Genomic DNA, 27,286 nt, shown 5'->3' with positions numbered 1-27,286 from the left:
GAGGCAAGAGAATTGCCTAAGCCCAAGAGCTGGAGGTTGCTATGACTTGTGACGCCATGGCACTCTACCGAGGGCAACAGTGAGACTCTGTCTGTAAAAATAAAACAAAACATAGGCCCACATGCCCCATAACAAGGAGCCCATTCCTCATAGTGAGAATATGCTTTGACTTAGTAGCCCCTTCTTGATCACTTCAGAATGATCCATGTAGTTTACTTGTTCCTCATTTATCTATTCAATTCATTCCCAATGAACTCATTTACTCAACCATGCCAGGCACTGTTCTGGGCACTGGATATACCAGAGAGATAAGCACCCTGCTCTTACAGAGCTTGAATTTAGTTAGGGATAGACAATAAGCAAATAAGCAATAGGAAATACGAGACAGTAATAAGTGGCTGGATAAAGGCCCTAAGGTGGTAATGAGCACAGTTAGTTCATGAGACTAAAAGAAGCCTATGTGACTGGAAGACAGTGGAAGAGGAAAGCTTGGAAAGGTAGGCAGGGCCCAGGTGACATGGGGTTGCGCAAGCCAGGATGAAAAGTTTGGATTTGTTTTGTGTGTGTTATTTATTTATTTATTTTTTAATTTTTATGTGCCTACTAGAAAGTTTTAAATTATACATGTGGATTGCATTATATTTCCATTGGATAGCACTGGTCTAAAGGATGACAAAATAAAAATAACCATACATTTGAATCATGCCATGTTCTTTTCTCTTACAGCTCTTATCACAAGAATTGTCTGAGATGCTAAAAGCCCTGTTTCCTGCTCTAGCAGCTTCTAGCCCTGGTCCTTGCTCATGGAAATCCTAGTTCACAGCTCTTTGAAAGCCAGAATCGGGCAAAACTTGTAGACTTTTTTTTTTTCCAATCAGGAAATATCCTTAAGGGTAAAGGATAGTGAAAGCAGCTCAGGTGACAGGAAAGAGACGAATTCATGCCAGATGGCCTTGCAACAATGCCCAGAAGACTGCCATACCCTTACTCCTGGGTCCAGCACCTTGCCAGCCTTTCATCAGCAAGCCGGGTGACCTCCTCAAGATGGCCCTGGATTTGTTTTATAGGTGTGATGGGAAGGCATTAGAGGCTTATAAGCTGGGGGATGATCTGATCTTATTTTCTGCATTTTAAGTCATTCTTATCCTGAGCCATCATTGTTTCTCGTCGTGTGTCTTTCAGCCATCAGATTTAATACCAGCCTGTGGGGTCACCTGGGACAAGCCTCAGAGGCTGTTCGCACAGCAGACCTCTGTGTACCTGAAGACAGCTGTCACAGGTCTCAGACTGGGCTAGCTCTGGTCCCTCACCCGGACACTCTCTCTGAGGTGGGTCTAGTATTGTTCGTGTCTGTTTTATAACTCAGAGTCCAGAATGCAATGCTAGTGTGTGGTTATGGGGACCACCATGCTGTCTCCCAAAAGTGTCTTGGGGACAGAGCTGAAGTAAGCAGAGGAATAGGCTGCCTGGGATGGATAATATCTGTCAAGGGAAGAGCTGAAGCAACACAGTGGGCAGGCACTTGTCCCCACTCTGTCAGCATGTATTTATTGAGGGCCTTCTATAGCCAGGTTCTATGCTTTGTCCTAGGCAGAAATGATCTAGCCATATATGGAGTAACTACTCCCTGCTCCCAAAGAGTTTAGCTTGTCCCCCCCCCCCGTTATTGTTTTGTTACACAAGAAATACATTTTTGTTGGAGAAAAATTATACAAGTAAGGAAAAAAAACCATATTTAAACCAATTCAATTACCATCAGAAAGAAAACCACTGTGGGCATTTTCGAATACATTCTGAAAGACTTTTCTCTCCAAAATGCTTTATATCCTATTTTTCTTAGTCAAAATATTACAAAAACATTTTTCTAAGTCCATAAATACAGATCTAAAGCATTTTAATGGCTGCATTTCGTTGTTCAGATGAATTTTCTAGGTGGTCTCCAATGTTCTGCTAGTATTAACAATACTGCAGTGACCTTCTCTATAAATTCAGCTTTGTGGCCAAAGGGAGGAGCAGCAGTCCCAAGAGTTTGTGTGTATTTCCCCACACAGAAAAGAGATTCTCAAAGGTCCAGTGCAGTGGATACTGAACAGATGTGAGGCATCAGATAAAAGCAAGAAAAAGATCTATGTGTGCAAGAAGGAGGTGGAAATTCCCAGCATCTTGTACCTGTGATCATCACTGACACCTGGCACCCTGTGGCTGTTTATGACCAACAGGTGGAGGGGCAGGCAGCAAGTTGATGGTCTAGGTGGGCCCTTGGACACTGGGGCAACTCTCCCATCCCCTAATGTCTCCATCTTGGACCAAGCCCCTTCCACTGATCTCGCATACCCCCTGGGTTGAATGAGCCCATTCAGCTCATGAGGTTACCTCATTCAGCTCCCTTCCTCTTTGGGCAATACTTGCCTGAGCAGCAGGACTAGGGTTCTCTGAAGTGGGGATGTGGGGATATCTCCTTCAGCAGCTTTATAAGATCAAAAGGATGGCCTAGGTCTCTACAAAAATATTTGCCTCAAGGATGAACTCCATAAAACCTTAGGACATTATCTCCACAATTGCCACAAGTGAGGCCGTGGGTATCTGGTGGCTTCTGCTTTGCATTATGCCATGCCAGGGCATCTGGCATGTATCTGTTTGACAAGCAATCCCCAGAAAGGATCTTACTGAGATAGCAACAACAGCAACAACCGAGGCTGCTCCTTTCCCACATCCCAGCCCTGAGGCCAGGAGGTGCCGCTGCTGCCAGCAGCTTGACCTCATTCCTCTCAGCAGTGGGCGGTGGGTGCGGAGCCTGCCGAGATCTGAGAGCAAGACAGACGCCCGGGACATGGCCAGGCAACCCCGCCAGGGTGGATCTGGCTCTGCTTTCCTCCCAGCAACTGGGAGGCAGGGGCAGCCGACTCTTAAAAGGGTTAATGATCCTCACCTCATGACTAAGGCTGAGCAGTCCCCTTTGCAAGGCAACACCTGGAGACAAGGCAGCCAGCCTGCCTGGCATCAAAGTTTCCTACTGTCCTGCTGCTGGCAGGCTGTGGCCAGCCCCCTCCCCACCCATCTCCCACCCACAAAGTTTACATCCTATTGGAGATTAATTATAGACTCCAAGTTCAAATGAGAATGAAAAAAAGAAACTAAACAAAAAACACAGTTGGTTAAGGGGGCACAAAAGGCCTTCCCTGTGACACAGGCAGATGGGTATCCTTCCCATGGCCTGCAGAAGAGCCATTTGATACTCATAAGACAGGCCTCCCAAAGGGAGTGTGTACTCAGATCGGCCTCCTGCCTTCCTCTGAGCCACATTTCCTTGGCCATCCAGGCCCAGGTGGTGGCTGGGCTTGCCTCACCCTCTTATTACATCCATCCAACAAATACCCATGTCCAACAGTCCCTATACCAGGTACTTATCAATCACTGGGGATATGGTGCTGAATAAGACAACATGGCATTGTCCTCAGCTTGGGCTCTGCCTTCTGGTTGGGGCTTCCACTGAGGTTGGGAAGAGAGTAAACTACTTACCAAGGCTGGCTGGGATGGCAGCTACAGAGGGGAAGCAGATGCTGTGCCAGAAGCATGGTAAGGGAGAATGGAAAGAGAGGAAGAAGGAAGAGACAAAATTTGGCAATGCTAAGACCAAAAGAAGTAGTTCCTGCCTTAAAGCTTCACCTACCCATCCAGAAGTACCTATCCACTGACACCACTAACACCTAACCCTACAATTTAAGAGCAAGGCATGCACAGGCCCTGACTTGACCAGTAGAACAGATACTATGCCCATCCCAGCCCTCTGCACTAGGAACCAGGCATCCTGAGAGAACCTCTGGCTTCCTCAGGGCTCTGTCAAGGCCAAGGACAGAGCTGCCCAACTCCCAGAGTCAGGCAGGTCCATGCTGCAGTGCACCACCTAAAATATAGGCACATGAGTGATAGAGATGGGCAGGTGAGGGCATGCCACCTATGTCTGGGGGCGATTGCTCAGGTCCACGGAGCAGGAATCAGCTGCCAGAGTAGGCATAGGGGCATTCAGCACAGAAAGCTTAGTATCTCTGGGTTCTTACCAGTGCTTGGGGAACAGATGAGGCATGGAGGAAGAGTGGCAGCTGAGGACATGGCAATTCAGGTTTTGGCTCAGTCTCCCAGTTTTTCAGCTGTCTGCCCTTGGGTAAGTAGTTTAGCCTCTCTGGGCCTCCGTTGACTCATCTAGACTCATCCAAAAACCACACTCTATTTCAGAGGAGTGAGTAGAAGAAAGTTCTTTAAGGAGGGATGGAAGGCTTCTGACCATTATCATTTCTTCAGCTGCTGGGGGTGGAGGTCGGGGACAAAGCAAAGATGACAGTTCTGGAAAACCATTACTATTTGCCCAAACTCTGTTTAATCTCCCCATTGGGGAAGGCTGGGCTCTGGGCCAAAGTTTTGGGCTCTGGCCCAGAAGAACCCTTCATGGAGAGGGCCTGTTGCTGGTGTGCAAGGCCTGCTCTTGTGTGGGGAATGCAGAAAAGGCCAAGGAGAGGGGAAACACAGGCCCACCCCAAAGAAGAGAGGGCTCTGGGATCCCTCCTCAGCCTGCCTGGAGAAAGTTGTTTCTGAAGCCCTGGGTCCTGGGGAAATAAAACAGGGGGCAGGGTGGAGAAAGTGCAAGCATCTTGTACACACAGACACAACTGGCTTCTTAAGCTGGGATACATGCAGAGCCACAAGGTGATCTCAGGGTCTCTTTCTTGAGGGTCTGCCAACCTCCTGATAAGGAAAAACAGCATCTTTGTGTCAAAACAGACACATGAGGAAAGAGTTTCAAGTTCTTGGGGATTTTTAAGATAAAGTAAAAATACAGGGCTTCAAAGAAATGTTATATTTCAGGGAAAAGGTCTTAGTAGGCCTGATTCAGGTAAGGATCAGGCTCATGTGCTCACCCTATGAGGGGTGAGCAGGGGGACTTAGGCCACCAGAAACCCTGCGGCTTTCCCTTCAAATTCATCTATAAGTATGAGAGCCCTTGCTTTCGCACTTTGGGGGTAGGGTGGGATTAGGAGGGCTCAGATGAGTGTGGTCCTTGTCCTGTTGTCCATTCAGGCTAGTAAGGGCCAGGGGCCTAGAAAGAACTCACCCCGAAATGAATGCCTTATCCCTGGGTATTTAATCACTAGCTCAAACATGACATGTGGAAATCTAGTTTCTCCATCTTTTTTCCCAAGACTGCTCTTTCTCCTCTGTTCCTCTTTTAGCCACCTTGTCATCTGTGACAACCCTGTGTCTCTCTCAACTTTCCTCAGAGGTCAAAGTCATTTAACTTCCACCAGCCTTTTACCATCATAACCTTCTACCATCTGCCAGGCCCTAGTTTAGGTCACACTGCTTGCTGCACCCCAGTGCCATGACCCTAGCAGTGAACAATTGGCATATTCACCTCTGTATTCCTAACCACCATTCAAAAACTTCGGGTTGGTTCTGTGATATCTGTAGAAAAAGGCCATCTGCCTTCCTCTACAGATATCCAGAGCCCTTGGGTGATGCTTGCTGGGTCAGTGAATTGGCTCCATTCTCAAACTCATCTCTCCACTTCCCTTCAGGAGTTATATATTCCAGGCAAATAAAATTACTAGTTGCTCCCCAAACTCTGGCTTCTCCCAAATGTTGTTCCCAAACAGGAAGCAGAGTCAGACACACATGCTGGGTAGTCAGTGTTCATTTTAGCTCTGCCCAGCATCTTGTGTAACTAGGCAAGTTACTTTACCTCTCTGAGCCTTTATTTTCTTATCTTTGAAACAGAGGCAATTCATCTACTTTTAAGATTGCAGTTAAGTTAAATGGAAGTACTGTATGTCAAGAACTTAGAACAGTATCTGGAACAAAGAGAAAGCTTAATAACTGGCAGCATTTATTAATCTAAATCCCTCCAGATCTCAGATGCCACTGTCTTCTCTAATCCACTCATCCAGAAGCAGTCCCACACAGACTCCCTGAACCTTTAATCTGCTCTTCTTAGGACTTCCCACCTTGGAGCAAACCAGGTCCTTGTTTTTCTAGACTGTGGGGACCTGGAGGAGAGGACGTGTCGGAGCATTGCTCTGTCCCTGGTGTCTGACACAGAGTAGATGCTTACTGATCACTGCTGAGCAGACGAATTAAAGGTGAAAGGCTGGACTGTGACTGATGGGTGGCCCTGAGAGGCCTAGATCAAGACTGCTGCAAGCCCTTAAGGGAGGGTGGGGCCCCTTGACAGCTAATCTCAGAGCCCTTTCACACCCAACCCTCCTCCCCAATTTATCCCTTTCAGCCCAAACAGGCATTTGCCCCAGAACAGCAGAACAGATGATGAAATCTGGGGGTCTCACTGGAAGACCACTCCTGCTCAGCCACACTGCCCACCCATTAAGGGGCTCCAGCCTGGGCAGGAAGCTCAACCAGGATGGCCTTTTTCTATGCCTGAGACTGCCCCTCTCAAAGAGAACGGGCTAAATAGGTCTCCACATACATTCATCTGTTCATTCAAGTATGGATTAAACACTCAGGACATTGTGGGTGCTTCAGGTCAAATTGATGTGACCTTGGCCCTGGTAGAGATCCCAGTTGATCGGCCTGTGCTCACACAGTGGGATTGGACTACCCTAAGCAGACACTGGGTGCTGTGGAGCCAGAGGGTACACTCACTCTCCATCTTTACTCCGGGGGCCAGGGAGGGCCTCACGAAGGAAGTAAGGCCCATGCTGCTAATGCTGGGCCTGAAGGATGAGTAGGAGTTGCCAAGAAAAGATAGAGCATGTGGTAGGCAAAGGAAAGAGCAGGTTCACAGGGACAAGGCAAGAATGAATCACAGTGCATTCAAGGAACTGAGAGAAATCCCATCTGACTTGGGAGTAGTGCCAGAGCTCATGGCTGTTTTCTCACCTTACATATCCTTTTACAAACTAAGAGTGGCTGTGATGCCTAAGGATTAGCTCCAACTGAATTACCTTCCTGTTCAGAGCCCTTTGCTCCTTGCTAATTCAGGTAAGTCAAACTGACCAGTTTGGCATTCAGAAGATCCACCATTTGACCTCTGTGGTCTCCCCACTTACCAGGCTGTGTTGGGCAGCACATCTTCAGGACTGCACTTTATTTCCCAGACACCCTTTGTTCCTCACCACCACACTTTTGCTCAAGTAGCTTCTTCCATCTCATTTCCTAGCCCCTCCCATGCTCCAAAGTTTGCTTCAACCCCCCTTCCTCCTCCAGAAGGCCACTTCTAGTTGGATTAATCTCTCAGACTCTGTTCTGTGCCACCCCTTGCCAGGAATTAGATCTGTCCTGGTCTATCTTGTCTTGCAAGGTGGTGAACTCACTCCCCAGTGACAGGATCTCAGTCAGCATTGCAGCCTCCAAGTGTTGCGTCTGATACTGAGGAGCTAGGTGAACCCCTATGGACTGAAGGGCCTCTGGGAGGCCAGGCCACCTGGCTCAACCAGTGGTTCTCAAACTTGTGCATGTATCCTATTCAACTGGGGGGCCTGCTGAAACACATATCACTGGCCCCCATTCCCACAGTTTCTGATTCAGTAAGTCAGAGGTGGGGCCCAACAATCTGGACTACCAGCTTGGCTCTTGGCTAGGCCCTCTGGCTATAATAACTTCCATCTTCCCAGGAACTCTTGCATGTTGGTGCAGCCTCAGGGCCTTGGGGCTGCCCTCCTGTGACTGTCCATAGTTTCTGTTCACACTTTACTACCACAGACATTGCAAGCTCCTTGTGAGGGCAGGGGCTCAACCTACTCATTTTTGTATGTCCTAAACTCTACCCAAGGGCCCAGTTGATCTGATGGGGAGGGCTTGCTCTAACAAATGAACCTACAGAGATCCTCTGCCTCTTGCTGACTTTTGCTGAGGGGCATAGAATATGGAGAGTCCCAAGCCAGAAAGACTGTGCATGGTTGAGGCAGGGCAGGGGATATACTGGAGTTGAAGACTCCATCCTGCCACTAGTCCAAAGCCAATCACAAGCATGTCCTGGACCTCCCTTGCTTCAGTTTTCTCATCTGTAAAATGATAAAAATAATGCCTCTACTTTATAGAATTAGTACTAGCATGTAGTAAGCGCTCAGTAAATCATAGCTATTCCCTCTGCCTGCCATGCAAGTTGGAAATAGGCATGTTCCTACCTCTTGGAAGCCTTCTTTCTCTGGTGAATTCCTATTCACCACCCAGCCTCAACTCAAATGTCACTTACTCTGTGAAGTCTTCCCTACACCCTCAGAAGAGAACAAATAATTTTTCTCCTCACCATGTATCACATATTTTTCTCTGGGTTTACATTTGGTTCCAATCATAGGTAGTTGTATAGGATCTGTCCCTTTGAGCTTCCTGAGGGCAGGGCCTACGTTTTATTCTCATAGCAGAAACTCCACTAATGATAGAATTGAATACACAAACGTAAGTGAAAGTGCATACAGCTTGTGTGGTTATCACAGCCAGGCCCTGGAAGTTGTGATGAATGGATGGCTAGGCTGGAGGAAAAGATTGGTTGCCACTTGCCTCCTGCTAAGCTATGAAGGGTATGCTACCATCCCAGAAAGGGTAGGCAAACATAACAAGAACATGATTCTAGGCTCGGTGCCTGCAGCACAGTGGTTACAGTGTCAGCCACATGCACTGAAGGTGGTGGGTTCAAACCTGACCCAGGCCTGCTAGGACAACTGTAACAAAAAAAAAATAGCCAGGCATTGTGGCGGGCACCTGTAGTCCCAGCTACTTGGGAGGCTGAGGCAGAAGAATCGCTTAAGCCCAAGAGTTTGAGGTTGCTGTGAGCTGTGACACCACAGCACTCTACTGAGGGAGACATAGAAAGATTCTGTCTCAAAAGAAAGAAAAAAAAAAAGAACATGGTACTAATGGGGGCCCGGGGTCTGGGAATGCTTTGCCACAGTTGTTTTGTTTTATTTACTTATTTATTTTTTAAAGCAAAATCCCTCTTCCCTATACCAATAGTCCCTTGAGGCATCCTGGCAGGCCAGAAGTAGAGGAGTGCGGGAGAAGTAGGCAGGCTGACCAGGCACAGGTAGCCAGCTGGAAACCAACCCCGGGGCCAGCAGCACCTTTTCCTCCATATACACCTCACTCTGGCACCACCCTAAGGTCAAGTCTATGCTGACTTGGCCCTGAAGCTCTTGGCACCAAAGGCAGAGGACAGTAACAGGGATCTCTTTGGGATTCTGGACCATATCTGAGCCCAGACTTTGTTTCCTAGGAAGTTGCTACTTCTTTCTCCAGCAGCTCAGAGCCCACACAGGCCAGAGAGTCTATCACTCCACTTGGGGGAAAGAAGAGCTCAGTATATGGTCTTTTAAGGGAGACTGTCCCCTTTATTTGCAACCTGACACCCACAGTCCAATTTTACTTCTGTTCCAGGCCAATTTGCCATCCAATTCCCACATGCCAGGTGACTCACTGCCCTACCCCAACCCCACTGCTATGCCAATCTGGAAAGACTAGAGCTCTCTGTCCCCTCTTCACCTCTGCTGAATGTTTGGGACCTGGGCTGATTGAGTCCTGGTCTGTAAACTGCTTTGAGCTCTTAGGATGAAAGACTGTGGGGAAGTACAAAGTTACTCTCTGCTTGTTGTTATTGTTCCTAATGAACCCTGAAGTGCCAGGGAGCCAGAGCACAGTATGAGGCACAGGCTGAGTCCTGAGTGGCAGGAGGACTGCTCCAGGAGCCTAGCTCAGCAGGGTCAGCCAGGGGCCAACAACAGAAGCAGAGGCTACCAAAAGCAACCCCTAGTTATGGCTCAGACACGTGCACATGAGCACATCCCATCTTGACTTGGCTCTGAACAGCCTAAAGACTTGGGAGTTTGCTTTAGAAGTCTGGGCATTATCTTTGCCAGAGGTAGGAGATAGGAAAGATGGGAAAGAAAGACCTTGCAAGGATTTCTTCATGTCCCAGGAATTCAAATGAGATGTGTTCAGAGTTCTCAAATGGTGATGCTAATCCACTTTCATACTCCAGGACTCCTCAATGAAGACCAAAGCCTGCCCCATGTGCTCCTGTAGACAGATGCAGATTCCTACTTCACAGGGAAGCTCTAGCAGAGGAGACATTTCCATCAAACCCTGACTGGTCTATCAGAGGGCATAAAGAAAATGTCAGGTATTCTTTAAAACAACACAGCACCAGGGATTATAATTTTATTTAGGGTCAGCTTTTCCCATCTCTAACTCCTAATCGCATAGCTCTCCTCCTCTGGGGATTCTCAGAGACATAGGCTGTGCTCTTTCCATGTAGAAGGTGAAAGCTGAGAGCAGAGCATATTTCCAGAGACTCAGAGAGAGAGAAGGTAATGCTGAGGTCACAGAGACACAGCAGGCCTGAACCGCAGGTGCCTGGCTTCCAGCTGTGATGTTTCACTGCACCATGAATGGCTTTACTACCCAACCCCAAACACCTCTGCCAGGGCTGGCAAAGCTATGCCCCTGGGGTAAGGGGAAATGGGGGATGGGGGACCCAGCCCCAGATAGGGATACCAGGCGTCAGCCCCACAAACTCTCAGTGAGTCATGGAGCAGGGTTCACACCTGCAGGCAGCCCCACCCAGCCCTCCTGCACTGAGGCAGGGGAAAGCCCATTTCCCCATGTTGCCTGGGTATGTGTGGAAGGAGGTACCTGCTCCTGCTCTGTGCTAAGGTATTGTTGGGGGGGTGGTTTGCTGGGCGTGTGGTCAAGAACTAAGAGGGGCCAATTAATTAATGTCCTCTCTTCCCACCTTTTTTCCTCCCACTTTCCAGATTCACTGCCCATATCTAGGCTAAAGGTTTTATACTTGCTCATACTGTCCATGTTGTGCCTTCCAGTCTTTCAACAAATGTTGATCCATCCTGGCTACCAATCCTTTCCAGCTGCCCACTGCCCATGTTCTCCCTAGCTGGGGCACGCCATGAATGTAATAAGAAAATCCTAGCAACTCTAGGTTGGTCTGGAAGAGGGTTGAGAGTGAAGGTCTCCAGCTTTGTAGGCCACTGCTAGCTTAATCATACACCCCTATTGGGTTTGAAATCAGACTCCCCTGTCACATACCAGTGATTTAAGACTGTTTGTTCCCATTGACTTTCTCCTGGTATCTTGTTTTGGAGCATGACCCTTCTCTATTCCCTCCCCATTCTAGAATGTTCCAAGTCTCCAAAATGCCTCCAGCCCAGGCCTTACATCGGTTTGATGTCCACTCAACAGCTAACTTCCTGAAAGAAGGCATTCTAAAGAGCTGGCTGTTCACTAGGAGGCAGGCAAGAAAAGACAGCAGCAAAGATTATAGTTGAACATTAAGAAAAACTTTCTCTCCTGGGTGTGGTGGCTTACACCTGTATTCTCAGCACTTTGGGAGACCAAGGCAAGAGAATCACTTGAGGCCAGGAGTTTTAGACCAGGCAACATAGTGAGACCCATCTCTACAAAATACTTTTAAAAAAAATTAGCTGCATGTGGTGGTACATGTCTGTAGTCTCAGCTACTTGGGGATGCTGAGACAGGAGGATCACTTGATCCCTGTCATTCGAGGTTACAGTGAGCTCTCATCACACCATTGTACTCCAGCCTGGACAACAGACCTAGATACTATCTTTAATAATAATAATGATAACGATAATAATAAAATGAAGAACTTTCTCATAGGGGTAAAAGATGCTGGAACAGACAGTTAAGAGGCCTGTGGAGTCTCCCCATCACAGTACATTTCTCCTCCTACCCTCCCACCTCTGCCCAGTGCATACTCTACTCTTGGCAGCAGCCAGGTTCATTTCCCTGGCAGTAATGATTCCCACCAGCCAAGGCCCACTAAGTGGTTTGCTACCAGCTCAGCTCTTGCATTCTTGACATTGAGAGGGTGCCCTTACCTTGTCAACCTTCCAAGGTGCCCAACATAGAGGAAGAAGGGAGGAGAGGGGAGTAATGGAAGTGGCTCACTGAGTCAAATCCATATATTTTGGAAAAGAGACACCCTAGATTCTTTCAGGTCTCAGATTGGGAGCCTATCCCACACTGCAGTAGCATAGCTTGAGCTGACCCACATACTACTTACAGCAGACAAACAGTGTCTGTAGGGAGGGCTCCTAGACACACTTGCCCAGCAGAAATGGGCAAAGAGGCTTTCTTTAAAAAGAAGAGAACACAGCCCTGGTCTTTAATTTTCCTGAGCTGCTTGTCTCTACTGGACTGAAGATAATGTTTGACTCGTAGGTTCTTCCCAATAAGGAGACCTCAGGGCCTTGCTCGCCCTCCCCCCTAATTATACAGAAATTCAGGAAAGGAAAGGGATTTGCCTAAATTCTCAAGCACAATTGAAGCCTCCTAACTTCTAGTCAAGTGCTCTTTCGAAGCCATTTCTATATTGCTGCTTCAGCAGGAACTCCAATGGGGGTAAAGAGGTCCAACAAGATGGGTATTGTTGTCCAGAGAATGCTAGTTTGAAATCTGAAGTCTTATCTCTGAATCATACTTTGTGACTTTAACCCCAGTAAGCCTCTGTTACTCCCTCTGTAAAATGGAGATAGGACCACCTGTCCTCAAGGTTATGAGGATTAAATGGAGATGAAGCATTTGAAGATGCCTAGCCTGATGTCTAGTGCAAAATATACACTAACAAACGCTTGCCTGAAGAAGAAAAACGAAGCAAGAATCCAGGGTTTTCCCCATTGGGCCCCAGTGCAAACCTGGTTCTGCAGAAGAGGCTGTGCATGCCCTAGGCCCCCTCTGAGAAGCCCAGTGCAATCTTCCTTCATCCTACAGCTGCCCAGGGCTGGCCCCAAAGTGGGTCCCACACAGATGGGAACAGAATCCAAGGACCCAAGGGAATCACTCCCTAAGATCAGAGAGAGAGCTGCCCATTGCCTGTTCCATTTCTGGGAGAGAGATCTGTCACAGAAGCAGCGGCTCCCTACTCCCGGGGTTCGTGAGCCGAGCTGAGCTGGGCATCCCCTCCGAGTCTCCCAGTCTCCGGAGTGGTGGGCGCTCCTGTCCTTGCTCCAATGGTGGAGCAGAACTGATGGAGGTGTGGCACATGGGTGGGGGCAAGCCCAAGAGCACACTCTAGCTCCGGAATCACAGCGAGGAAGGGAAGGCAGTGACAGCTCTTCCAGCGCTCCGCGGCCAGGCCAGGCCCGCCGTCTGTTGTCCGCTTTCTGTCCGTACCCCCAGCCCCATCCTGCCTCTCGTTCCGGGCTGCTCGCCCTCAGGACTGTATGGGAGGGCAGCGGCCCTCGCCCGCCCCTCTGTTGGGAGGGAGCCGCCGGGGGAGAGACGCACACGGCCACTGCCCAGCTTCGGATGCGCAATCCCTTGCCCACCCGGCCACGCTGACCCGCTCACACGCAGGCACGCACGCCCGGGGTGCCTGTCACCTCGGCTGCTGCTCGCACTGCCCCAGACTCACCCGCGCGGCGCTGGGGGTGGGTGAGCGGGCGGCAGGTTTCTCCCAGCGAAACGGGCTTTCTGGGCGCGCAGAGCTGCCCTACCTTTCTCCCCCGGGTCTGGCTCCCGCTCCCGCTCCCGCTTCCTCCCCTCTCGGTGCTTCTTGCCGCGGCCGCGGCCCCTCCTCCTGGGCTCCGACATTCTACCCGGGGTCCCAAGCGGTGGGACGGCCTGAGCTCTCCGCTGCCGCGCTGCGCCCCCGCTGCCTGCAGCCCCAGTGCCCGAGCGCGGCGCCTTCTTATAGGCGGTCACACCCTCCGGGGGAGGGAGCAGCGAGCCTTAACTCTTCCCCTCCCGCTCCCGCCGCCCTCGACCCCCCACCCCGCCTCAGAGGCTCAGGCTGCGAGGGCCTGTGGGCCGCTGGGTCTGGGCCCGGGGCTTCCTCCCCCGGCCCACAGAGGTAGGCAGGATCCGCGCCCAAAACGCAGCGCCACGAATCTCCACGAGGGAGCGGGGATTCGAGCTGGGTTGGAAGGCTGAGCGTGGTTGAGAGGGCGGAGTAGAGATCCCCCAGCGAGGGCCAGACTGAGGACAGCATGGGGGTGGGGAGATAGAGAAGGGCCCAGGAAGGGGCCAAAATGAAGCCCACTGTCCAGTCCAGGGGGTTGCCTCTTGCAGTTGGTCTCGGCACCTCCAGCAGTTGGTCTGTGCCTCCTCATCCCTGAAGGTCTGGCCTCAATTGCATGGGATACCATCATCTAGGGAACACCTTTAATGCAACCACCATTTGTGCCTGACAGCAGGGGATCTGCTGCCTGACATCCTTCCCAGCAAGTGTGTGCAGCCTGCCCTGCAGGGAACATGGGTTCCCAGGTGGCCTGTAGCCTACCCCCCTGCACTCCCCTCTCCCCACACACACTCTGATTGCCCAGACTGTAGGTACCAGCAGCCTCTTCTCTTTAAGGCCTGTGGAGGTGAACTCTGACACTCCCACCTCTCCTCCAACCATAACCTACTGAACCACTGGGTAGGGGCTGTCAGAGGATAGCATCCTGCCTCCTGCCTAGGCGTGGTGCTGAAAGGGTTACATAGCAAAGGCTCTCCTTCTTCTGGCTCCCAGAAAGCCTGAGCCTGCGGTTTGCCTGCCTAGCTCTGCCTGAGGTGTCCCCTTACAGCCATCCCAACTAGAATCCAAGTCAAAGATCATCTCAGCCAGTCCTCTGCCTCCTTAGTAGAGGGTCCCAAGGCCTCTTTGGACAGTTTTCTCCTTAGGAGAGCCTGAAGCAGGCTAAGACTCTGAGCCAAGACCAGGGACTTTGGGATTTCAGGGCTGCCTGGGGGCCTGGCCAGAACATGAGGCCAAATTTAGGGGTTGGGAGCACAGAAAGAGAGAGGATGGAAGTGATGTCCGATGTCCGTGTCGAGGGCTGATTTTTGGTGCACTTGGGGCCTTAAGTCTGTCTCACCAGGGGCCAGCTCTGGAGAGACCAAGTGTAAGAGATATCCCTCACACCTCACCCTATCTGAGGGATAGCACACACCCATCCCACTTCATGTAATATTACTCTCTGTGAGATGGGCAGCAAGGAGTCTTGGGCAGAGTCAGAACCAGAAGCCAGAGGTTTATCCAGCTTCCAAAATGGCACTTACATCCATTCCTCCCCAGCCATCCAGTTGCTGCCTCAGTTTACTCCTTTCTTCTATTCCCACCTTGCATAAAGTCTTGCCCTCCCCAAGGCCACCAGAGTGAGTTCTCTAAAACACAAACCAGATCACTTCACTCACTATTATCTATGGGTTAAACCTAAATGCTTCACAGGCATCTAAAGTCCTATTCCACCTGACCCCCGCTGATAGCCTTCTAGCCCCTAAGCCTATACTTTAGCCACATTTACCTACAAACCACACACACTATACCCTGTTTCCTCTCCATGCCTTTGCACATACTTATACTAATCTCTCTGCCCAGAGTGGCCTAGCTGATGTACTTGTTCATTTTTTAACAAATACTTAGTAAGGCCTCCTGTATTTTAGGCACTGTGCATGGTGTTGGAGGTATGTGCATATGGCAGTGAGCAAGACAGATATGGCCCCTTCTTGCATGAAGGTTGATGGGGATGGACAAATGGCTAATTACAGAAATAAAAGGTTAATTAAAATTTGTGTTCAATATTAAGGAGACCTAATCATTCAACAAATATTTATAGATACTGGCATTCAAGTTGATATAGGAAACAAATGTAGTGAGGGAAGGTTTCTCCTAGGAGGCATTTAAACTGGGATTTGAAGTATGAGTAGGAGTAGGCCAGTCTAAAAGGAAGCTGGGGAAGAGAATTTCTGATGGAAGTAATAGCATATCCAATGGCTGTGAGGCAGGAAGGAGCTTCTGTGCCTTTTCAAAAAAAATGTTCTAAGGTACGTGTGTGTGTAGGTGGTGGTGGGTTTATATGAGTGTGTAAATGTACATATGGGTGTGTATATGTGTGTATGAGCTGTGGGTATGGACGTGAAGTATGTGGGGTATGTGTGGGGGTGATACATGTAGTGAAAGGAGCCTGAGGAGGAGGCATGTAGTGGTCAGATCAAGCAGGACATTTTAGGCCCAGTGAAGACCCTGGGGTTATCTAAAGAGTGATGTTCTGCTGCTAAAGCTTCTCAGCACGTATGCGAGGGGTGGGCCCAGAGACCACATCACCCACCCCTTAATACTTTTTGTCTATCCCTATGAGAATACTTCACTTTATATTATTTTCAGTTTCCATCTCTGTCTCTCCCACTTGAGTAAGAGCCCCTTTAAGGTTGTAACCATAATACCTGGGATGTGGTAGGTGGGACAGGTAAGTGATTCCCTCCCACTAGTAAAGAATGGCCAAGGGTAGCAACAAGAAAAAAAATGGCCCAAAGCGGGAGCCTACAGGCCAGCTGAAGATAACCTCTCTTAGGTGTGGCTCTTCTGGCACTCCAAAGCAGCTCATGGCTTGGGATCAACTGAATGAAACAAGTCAGAAGTGCCATGGAAATTCAGAGAGGCACAAGCACTCTCCCTGGGCTGGGGTATCCAGACCTAGTGCTGAGGGAGGAGAGACTTGAAGAAGATCTAGAAGGATGGGTAGGATTTTGATGGGGGACAGGCTCCAAATGGGTGGGATACAATAAAGATCTAGGAGAGTATACCCTGGGCGCTTGCTCAGGAGACAATGAGCAGATCAGGTTTATGTTAGGAAACTATGAGAACTACTACATAAAACACTTTACTGGGCATGTACCGTATGCCAGAGTTCATAGGGCTAAGCACTTACACATTATTTCTTATAATCCTTACAACAGTCCTCTAAGGTTGGTTCAATCACTATTTCTGTTTTACAGAAGAGGGAACAGAATTTAGGAATAATGAGAATTCCCATTCAAAGTCACACACCTGGGAGGCTGCAAAGCCAAGCCTCAAGCCTTGGCTACCTTTCACTTGGGCCTGTGGTCTCCCACTACTCTCTCAGGTCAGAGATACACTTAGACTGCCAAGCTGAGGCTTTTGGACCATATTTAGTAAATAATGGGAATTCAATGATGCTTTTTGAGGAAGGGAATTATTTGCACATCAGAAAATTATCTGATTAGAGTGTGCAGGGTGTCTGGAAAAGAGCAGACTAGAGAGGCAAGTGGACCAGTGAAGCAGGTGAACCACCAAATATTTACTCATAGCCTATAATGTGCCAGGTCCTGAACATTCTGAGGGTCAGGAGTGCTTGAACTAGGGTAAAGGCAGTGAAGTTAACAGTAGGAAGAGTAGCTAATATTATACTTAGGAGTATTACCTCACTTAATTCTTCACAACAGCACAATAAAGGAGACCTACTATTATCCTCATTTTAAAGATGAAGAGAGTGAAGCACAGAGAAGTGAAGTCATTTTTATTTTCTAAGTCAGTTACAAGTAAGTGGGAGAGCAGGGTTAGGAGCCTGTGCAGTTGGGTCCTCAGGGCCCATACTCTCAAGCACAGCACTTTGGTGTGCTTGAGAAGACAGAAGAAGAGACAGAGAAGAGAAAGGACCTTCCACACACCTCAGCCCAACCACTGGCCTCAGGATCTGCACAGATCCTGCAGCCCTATGACAGATGCTCAGCACATACGACATGAACAGGTAGAGAGAGCCACATGGTATCACGGAGTGTACCAGAAGGGCTTCCATTACACCAACCTCCCAGTTTCCAGAACACAGGCTTCTCAGGAGTAGAAAGCACAGCCAGGCATTTGGAGCACCCCCAACCTGGACCAGGGCTCCTGCCAGGAGCTTGAAAATGACCCTGTGAGCCAGGCTTGTTGCCATAGGAGCTTCTTCCTCTTACCACAGGTTGTGCAATGCCCTATACAATCTAAGATAGAGCAAGTGGGGCTTGGGGATGGGCCCAGAGACCACATCACCCAGAAAAGACCCACCCTATTTCACAATGGGACACTAATAGTAACATAACAAGTTAACCCAATTCCTTTAAGGAGCAAAAACACAATGTTTAACTGGCTTACAACTTCTTTTTTCCTTTTTAACATTTCTCCTCCACTTTGAGGCTGTGCCATGGGCAAACTTTGAAGTTTAGGAAAGTTTAGACTTGTTTGAGTCATGTGCAAAAATGCCTTTGAATGAAAAGGTGAAAAGAACCTTACACTACCCCTTCCCCCACTGAAGACTTTGGGGCTCCAAGATGCTTACCTATAAAATTCTCCTGCAAAGGGGTTTCAGGTACTGAGCTGGGTTTTTGTCCCCACCCCCACCCCTGGACTCAGTATTCAGTAGGAATTCTCAAGGAGGGCTTCAATGACCTGAGGTTAGGGGAGGCTTAAGCAGTCCCTTGAAACCATCCTCAAATAAGATACCTCAAGCCATCCCTGCACACATGGGATGTTTGCCTGTAAGTTAAATGTCCTTAGAGAAGATGAGGCTACCCTTACCCTCAGCCACCCCCACTTTAGAGCTTCCAAGTCATGAGACTCCTTTCTCTCACTCCTCACCCACAAAGCTGCCAGAGAGGAAATAGATCAAAATGCCACTCCCTGTAGGACCAGAAGAATTCCTCCTCACTCAGAAGGATTATGCAAAGCCTGGAAGACCATTATCCCCTGTGACCCTAGGATTCAGTGGGATCCTGGCTGGAGCCAGTCATGCTCTGAGGAGTACATGGGGACCGATCCAGGTCACTAGGCCTCAAGAGCCCCTGTCCCACTAGGGCTGAGGGATAGGGCTCCTGGCAAATTTGTACAAGGCACCATAAGCTTCAGCATCCCTGTAAACCACAAGGGGTTTCTTCTCTTACACAAGTTTGTTCGTGCCACCTCTCTCAGACAGCTTGCAGAGAACTGAGGAGCCAGAAAGAAAGGGTTTGCCTGGCCTGGTTAAGAATGGCTGAATGGGATGCTAGGACTCTTGGGCTTGAACCTGGTTTTGCCCCTGAGATTAGGTTAATCTGAACAAATCATTTTCCATACCAGGGATACAGGCTACAAAATAGGAAGACATGTCTCCAGATTCCTCTGCCTGCCAGCCAAATAAAGCTACAAGAATCTGGGTAGCTGAAGAAGTAAGGGGCTCCAGATCCCTGCCAACAAGATCCTGACTGCTGGGTGAAAATACTTCTGGAGGCACACACAGCCCTGCAAACCCTGGCTGTTCCCCTCAGAGTTGTCCCTACCTGCTCAACACACACCTACAACACACACTCTCAGCATCAAGTGCATGAACTTCACTGTCCCTGGAACAGCAAAGAGATTGACATCAATTCACCTAGGCTCCAACCCCAGTCCTCTACAGAGTATGTTCTGAATAAGAGTTGGTTTCTCCTTCAAAAAAGGACCTCACAGGCCTTTCTCATGGGGATTTTACTGAGTGAATGAGGAAATTCATATCTGATCTCCCTGAAATGAGGACTCTTAAAAAGGGTCCAGCCTTGGGCAGCTTCCTGTGCTCAGAGGCACGTGCCAATAATGCTAAGGTGTTGAGCCACACATCTCTGCTACACCTTTTTGACTCCATCCTCTTTCCCTTTGCTCCTTTGGGAGATGCTGCCATGGGTGAGCATCTCTGTTCCCACCCCTACTATTTAGGAGGCTCCTCTTGCCTTGGTCCACCCAATCCAAACCCAGCAAAGAAGTCATGTTCCCTGTTTCATTCTAGATCCTCTTAGGAGAGAGAAGAGGGTGGAAGGGAAGAGGCAGATCCATCTCAGGAAGAGCTAACTGGGAGGAACCAGGAAAGAGAAGAAAGCATTGGCCGAAGAGACGGTGGGGAGCCTTCCCTGGCTCCAGGGGCTGGGAGAAGAAAGCCAAGCAGCAATGGGAAAGCAAATGAGGGGAGAGGTGAGGCAAAAGGCAGGTCTGGGCAGGGCTGAGAGCAGGATGGGGAGCGGAAGTGGGAGGCTGGAGCAGCCCCAGTAGTGAAGGGGTGTGAGCCTGAGGACAAAGGAGGGAAGCAGAGCAGAGGCCCAAGGGAGGCAGGTCAGACTCTACTTCCAGTGTTCCCAGGGCCTGCTACGTACCCTTGGGTAAGTCTCTTTCCCTCTCTGGCCTGCCTTTCCAGCTGGAAAATAAGAGGTTGGATGGGATGATCTTCAGAGATCCTCCCATCTGAGGAACTAAAGGTTTCAGACTCAACAGTGAGAGGGGAGAGGGTTGGGAGTAGAAGAGTGAATGGCTCACAGTAACACAGATGAGGAGAAGTTACTGATGCACAGGCCCTTCTCACAGCCCCAGCCCCAGGCTTCTGTGGCTCCTTGGCCTTATTTGTTTTTGAGCCCCTCCATTAGGCTGGAGGGAGGTAATCAGGGGCTGGCACAAAGCCTGAGGCATGATACCAGGCCCTTCAGCAGGTGAATGAGCCACCCTGGGTTCCTCCTACCAGCCTCTTCCAGGACATAGCCTTGGGAAAAATTGCCCCAGCTGCATGCAAACACCTACAAGACTCTTGGGTGACCCAGAGCCACAATTCTCATTGAGGTGAGAGGTAAGGAGCCTATCTACCTTCTCCAGGGTTTCTGCTGCCTCCCTCTTCAAACTAACTGCATAATTACATAGCAATAATAACTGGCACTTATACACCAAGTCCCATGTAAATACATAATTTATTTACATAATGACGTAATGACTTGCTTGCTGGCCTGGGGGCTGTGGAGACCATGCATAAGGGTTTTGCTACTATCTATATCACCCTGGGGACACAGTGACTACATGGATCCATAACCCTTGGGAGCCATAGTTTTCAGAAGCAGTTGTCCCCCACTGCAAACCCATCTTGGCCTAGCAGAGGTAACGAGGGGCCAGTCCTCTCAGATGGAATTGGCTTACATCTCTCCATTCATCCACTGGGAGGTCAGGCTGGAGGGGCCAGAGCCCATTCCCATTCCCTTTCCAGGCAGAGGGAGACAATTCAAGCTGGGCTGGCAAATTTGGAGAGACTCCTGGTCACCGCCCAAGGAAACAAGAGGCCTTGCCCAATATAGGCATTTATGAACCTGGAGGCAAAACATTCTCTTCTTTTTCTCAGCCCTGCCCAGCTTAGCCCTACCCAGCCCAGCCCTGCCACCCTGGGCTTGGCTCCTCCTGGGACCACAGCCCAAATTCCCTGGCCTGGTCTGGGCGCTAGTTCCTATGCCACACTTAGCCCTCTTGAGAATTTCCAGTGGACAACTTCACAGACACGAAGTTCTGTGGTGGTTATGGCAGGTCTCGGGGACCTTGGAGACTCAGCTCTGCATCTGGGCTCCTTCTTCTTACCATCTCATCCTTCTTTTTATCACCCCTATCCTTTTCCTCAGAGCCCCCCTTCACAGCTTATGAAAGTTCTAGCCCTAACTACAAAACAAGAACCACTAGATCTTCTAGGGTGCTGGCTCTTGGAGCATCCTGGAACTGTGAATACCATAATTCACCCAGGAGCAGGATATATACATTCCAAGCAGATATGATATGGAGATAGGGTCAGGAAACCCGAGTCCCCTTTTAGCTCAGCCAGTTTTTTTTTCTGGTGGTTCCTGGGGAAGTCATATTTTCTCTTTGGTCTTTAATGTCAACCTACCTGTGAACCAAGGGAAACTGAAATGCTCTCCAAGGGCCATTCTAGTAATAAACCTTCAAAGAGGAGCTCTGAGTTTCCAAATATATTCCCAGCTCTGGGACCTTTATTTCTGTTGCTGCTGCCCTACAACTGGCCCTATGCCAGCCTTTCTCCCACCTTTGGAAGGTCAGACACTGGTTCTCTGGAAACCTTTACTCTTCCAAGCCCAGCCTGTGGATGTATGTGGGGCCACTAATGAAAACTGCCAGGAGCACCTACACCTGGTCATGGGATGCTTCAGTATTTCCTGCAGTCTCCTTTGGGCTGTCCACAATAGCTTCTATTAAACAGCCTCCTCATCATAACAACAATGATGACAATGAGGAGAAGGATAGTGACCTTGATGGCCCCCTTAAGCCCACCCTCACCCCTACATCTATTTCCTATTCCCTCCCTCAGTCATTTAGGCTTCTGGTGGGTCTGGCTGCCTCTGCAACCTGGGGCAGCATTGGGTCCTGAAAACTGTGGTCACCATGGTACTCACTGCAAGCCTCTGTCTAACTGTTCACATCATTTTGGGTTTCTGACTGATGTTCAGCTGAGTGCCTCCTTCAAGTGATTTTATACTTGATCTTCCCTCCAAATCATTCAGTAGTTCCAACACCACTAGGACCTCATGTCCTAGTCCCAGAGGTTTCCCTAGGGAGCCCAACATGAGGCATGTTCCCAGGAGCCTGAGAGCTAGTGGGCAGTAGCCTCAAAAACTCCACAGCCAAGGGGGGTCCCCACCAGAGCCTTTGTGCCCTCTCCCCTGCCTCACTTTTGCCTCCTCCTTGGGTTACATAGTGCTGACAATGCTTGGTCAGCACCTTCTTTGTGATTGGCACTGCAGCACACAAGGACCTTGTCCTCAGGGAACATACCATCTACAGCAGCAGTTCTCAACCTGTGGGTTGTGACCCAGGGGAACTGTATTAAATGGTCGTGGCATTGGGAAGGTTGAGAACCACTGGTCTAGAGGGAGGACAACCCTTACACAGAAAGTTAGAAAGCACAGCCTAGGGCAGTGGCAGAAGTTTGGGATAATCTACGAGAGCATCAGGCTAAGTACCCTGGAGATTCCCTGGAGAGAGAATTAAGTGAGATCCAGGGCAGCCTGTCAAGGTGGCCCTCCTGTAAAATGAAGTGGGAGGTTTCAATTAGCAGAAAGGGCCGGACATGGGAGGTGAAGTGGGCATGGGAATATGGCAGTCAAAAGGAGGTACACCAACTTATAAGAGAAACTGTGGTACCCCTGAACCCTATACCTCATGACTAGGGAGCACACACATTTGGAATGGCCTTAAGGATATCCCAGGCACGGAACTTAGCCTCACTCAGAGCTACCTTCATCTAGCTGCTTTCCAGGGTTCCCAATATGGGCACACACGCACACACACCCACCACACACCAAGACAGCACAAGCTCCTCTGCCAAATTCCCCAGGACCCTCCCACTCGATTCTTATTTCCCACACCCCCCATTCACTCATGCCTGTATATACTTCACAGCTTTATCCCTCCTATCACATCCCTCCCACCCATTACATAACTCTGTTTGGGATTATTTTTGCCCAGAGGTATGAGCTGCATTTCTGCATATTTAAACTGTCTTTGATTCCTTCCTGCCCATTTTTTAGTTCTGTTTGCCCAGGTGCCCGCCCCACCCACTAGCTCTCAGGCTCCTGGGAACATGCCTCACATTGGGCTCAGTTTGCCCCACAGCGACCAGCTAGTCCATTCCATGTTCAATGGAGTGGGCAGAGGGCAGGACTGAGGCCCCACTCAGGTGGGCCTTTTCTACCTTCAAGGCTGCACTCTGCTCTATGGCCCCAGGGTGTGGCCCAGTAATGCAAGGGAGAAGGGGCAGTGGGAGGAAAGACAAATGTTAATTAATGGTTTGTTTCCTATTAGCTTCTTACAAATAGACTGGCTTAATGTAATTATGAAATGGTTGCAAGGGGGCTTTTGCATTGTAAAATAATTACATGACAATCATCATTTTATTTTTAAGAGCTCACTGCTAAATAGGCTGTAAGTGGCTTTTCAGCCTTCTCTCCTGCTGTGGAAACCAAGTGATTTGGTGGTCAGGGGACTATGGGATGGGGAGAGGCTTTCTGCTTGGGGTCACCAGTTGAAATGAGGATTCAGCTTAGCAATTTTAGTTGGCGCCAGCTGAGCTACCAAGTCTTGACAGGCCTGCTTGTGGCTAGAACCCCCCAGGTCCTACCCACATTCCAGTGGAGTCTTATGGCCCCTGATCTCTGGGCCACCAGGGAGGACACTGAACTCCTGAGACTGCCACTGGAATTTTACTGCTGGCATGCTAGCCCTACCATCTGCAAACCACATCCTAGGCACCCAAGGCCCTAATCTAGTACGACCCACTTGGTTACTATACTCTGGCCAGGTGTCAGGCTGCAGTGCCTGATCTACAAGTATTCTCCCATAACCACTCTCAGTATTGGCATCTGATTTACAAGCAGCAAAACTGCACAGCATAAAAGATTATGAAAGGCTATGTGGTAAGTTAGATGACCAGCTAGTTAAAATGTAAGGATCATGGTGACATTTGCATTGCAAAAGATAAGAGTATAGGAGATATTTTCCTGGATACAGTCTGGCAAAGGCATAGGGTGGGGAATCACAAAGTAGGTTCAGAGAATGAGGAATATTCTAATTGACTGCCATACAAGACACATGCAGGGAGTTATGGGAGATAAGGAAAAAATAGGTGGGAACTCAGAGCACTTGGAGCTCCTGCTAAGGAATCGAGAGGATACTGAAGGGTTCTGAGCAGGGTCATGACTTGAAACCAAGTTCTACTCATAGAGGCTTATCTGGCAGCAATGTCAGGGCAGCATGGAGCAGTAGTAGTCTGGAGGCAGTAGAATTGATCAGTGCAATATTTTTCACAATGGGTTGTATCTAACTGTTGTTATAAACTCACCAGGATGCTTCCTACAAGTGCACAGTTCTGATCCCATCCAAAACATTCTGAATTACAATCTCTGGGGTGGGACCAGAACTAGGTATTTGTAATTCTTCTGATGCAGATGGTATATGAAACACACTTCGAGAAAACTGGCCCCAGAGATTCTAGTTCTCACTGCTCAACTTGGCATTTAAAGTTTTCTCTTTTTTTGAGACAGGAGCCTCAAGCTGTCCCCATGGGTAGAGTGCCGTGGCATCTCAGCTCACAGCAACCTCCAACTCCTGGGCTCAAGCGAGCCTCCTGCCTCCGCCTCCCAAGTAGCTGGGACCACAGGCGCCCGCCACAACGCCTGGCTATTTTTTGGTTGCAGCCGTCATTGTTGTTTGGCGGGCCCAGGCTGGATTCGAACCCGCCACCTTGGGTGTACGCGGCTGGCGCCTTAGCCACTTTAGCCACAGGCGCCAAGCCTAAAGCTTTCTATAACATGTCCCCACCACCAACCATATTTTTAAGGTTAATGAGGATATAATTCACATACCATGCAAATGACCCATTTAAAGAGTACAACTCACTGTTCTTGATGTATTCATGGGATTGTACAATCACCACTATAATAAATTTTAGAATACTTTCATCACTTCCCTAAAGAAGCCCCATACTCTTTAGCATAGCCCCTCTATCCTCTCCAGGCCTAGCAACCACTGGTCTATTTTCTTATTCTATATGTTTGCCTATTCTGGACATTGCATATACATGGAAACATATAATATGTGGCCTTTGTTTTTTTTTGGGGGGGGGAGACAGAGCCTCAAGCTATCGCCCTGGGTGAAGTGCTATGGCATCACAGCTCACAGCAATCTCCAACTCCTGGGCTCAAGCGAGTCTCCTGCAGGAGTCCCAAGTAGCTGGGACTATAGGCGCCTGCCAAAATGCCTGGCTATTTTTTTTGGTTGCAGCCGTCATTGTTTGGTGGGCCTGGGCTGGACTCGAACCCACCAGCTCAGGTGTATGTGGCTGGCGCCTTAGCCGCTTGAGCCGTAGGTGCCAAGTCTGGCCTTTTTGTGACTTCTTTCATTTGGCATAATCTTTTCAAGGTTCATACCTGTTGCAGCATGTATCGGTACTTCTTTCCTTTTGCCAGGTGAATAAGACTACATTATATGTATATATACCATATATGCTAAAGAGTATGGGGTTTCCTTTGGGGGTGATGAATATGTTCTGCAATTTATTGTAGTGATGGTTGCACAATCCCATGAATACGCCAAGAACAGTGAATTGAATGCTTTGAATGGGTCATTTGTATGGTATGTGAATTGTAACCCAATTGATGAACACTTGATTGTTTCTGTTTTTGACTATTATTACTATTACTTCTGTCAACATTTATATACAAGCTTTTTTTTTTATATACAAGCTTTTATGTGGACATATTTTTTCATTTCTCTTGGGTATATGTAATACCTGAAATCCCCTCTGGAACTGAGATAGCTTGGCCATATTGTAACTCTATGTTTAACCTTTTGAGGAACTGTCAGACTATTTTCCGAAGCAACTACACCAGCAGTGTATCATGGTTCCAATTTCTTTTCATTCTCACCAATGGTTGTTATTATGTGACTTTTTGATTCTAGCTGTTCCCATGGATGTAAATGATATCTTGTGGTTTTTTAGTTAAGCATATTTATTAAGATATAATTCATACAGCATAGAATTTATCCATGTAAAGTGTACATGTTGATGGTTTTTGAAATATTACATTATTTTATTGTGATTGTGATTTGCATTTCTCTGATGACTTATGATGATGAGCATCTTTTTTGTATATATTGGCCATTTGTATGTCTTCTTGGGAAAAATGTCTGTTCAGATCTTTGGCTTACTTTTTCCAGTTTATGGAGTTATAATTGACAAATAAAAATTGTATATGTCCATTTTTAATTGTGTCATTTATCTATTTATAATGAATTAGAAGAGTTCTTTGTTACAGATACAAATCTCTTATCAGAAATATGATTTACAAAAATTTTCTGTCAATTTGTGTGTGGTCTTTCTCTTTCCTTCCTTTCTTCCTCTCTCTCTCTTTCTCTTTCTTTTTTAGACAGAATTTCACTTTGTCACCCTTGGTAGAGTGCCACAGTGTCATAGCTCTCAGCAACCTCAAACTCTTGGTCTCAGGTGATTCTCTTGCCTCAGCCTCCCAAGTAGCTGGGACTACAGGTGCCCACCACAACACCTGGCTATTTTTAGAGATGGGATCTCACTCTAGCTCAGCCTGGTCTTTAACTCCTAACCTCTGGTGATCCACCTCCATCAGCCTCCCAGAGTGCTGGGATTAAAGCATGAGTCACTATGCCCAGTTCTTTTTTTTTTTTTTGAGATAGAGTCTCACTATGTTGCCCTCAGTAGAGTGCTGTGGTGTCACAGCAACCTCAAACTCTTGGGCTTAAGTGATTCCCTTGCCTCAGCCTCCCAGTAGCTGGGACTACAGGCACCTGCCACAATGCTCAATTATTTTTTGTTGCAGTTGCCATTATTGTTTATCTGGCCCGGGCCAGTTTTGAACCCACCAGTCTTGGTGTACATGTCTGATGCTGTAACCACTGTGCTATGGGCACTAAGCTCCAGCTCACTTTCTTAATGGTGTCCTCTGAAGCATGAAAAATTTTATTTATTCATTCATTCATTTTTTATTTTTAAGGCAAGCATGAAACAGTTTATTGAGGAAAAGAAAGATAGGTTTATAGAGCGAGAAAGTTTACAAAGAAAGATATGTTTCCCATAGACAGTGAATGCAGCCTCCATTGCCACAAAAGTCAGAGACCTGAAGCATGAAAAATTTTAATTTTTTTTTTTTTTTTTGAGACAGAGCCTCAAGCTGTCCCCCTGGGTAGAGTGCCGTG

General features: G+C 48.4%; 1 protein-coding gene across 1 annotated transcript in view; it reads right to left on the bottom strand.

Annotated features, from left to right (window-relative positions):
- NRG2 (neuregulin 2) overlaps window positions 1-27,286 on the bottom strand; it is a 257,452-nt gene that overhangs the window by 44,227 nt on the left and 185,939 nt on the right. The gene's annotated exons all lie outside the window — the stretch shown is intronic.

This window comes from Otolemur garnettii, unplaced genomic scaffold (genome assembly GCF_000181295.1).
Source record: "Otolemur garnettii isolate 467f Iridium unplaced genomic scaffold, OtoGar3 scaffold00003, whole genome shotgun sequence".
NCBI lineage: Eukaryota > Metazoa > Chordata > Mammalia > Primates > Galagidae > Otolemur > Otolemur garnettii.
The sequence above is the reverse complement of the archived record's forward strand: the minus strand, read 5'-3'. Positions and strand labels throughout refer to the sequence as shown.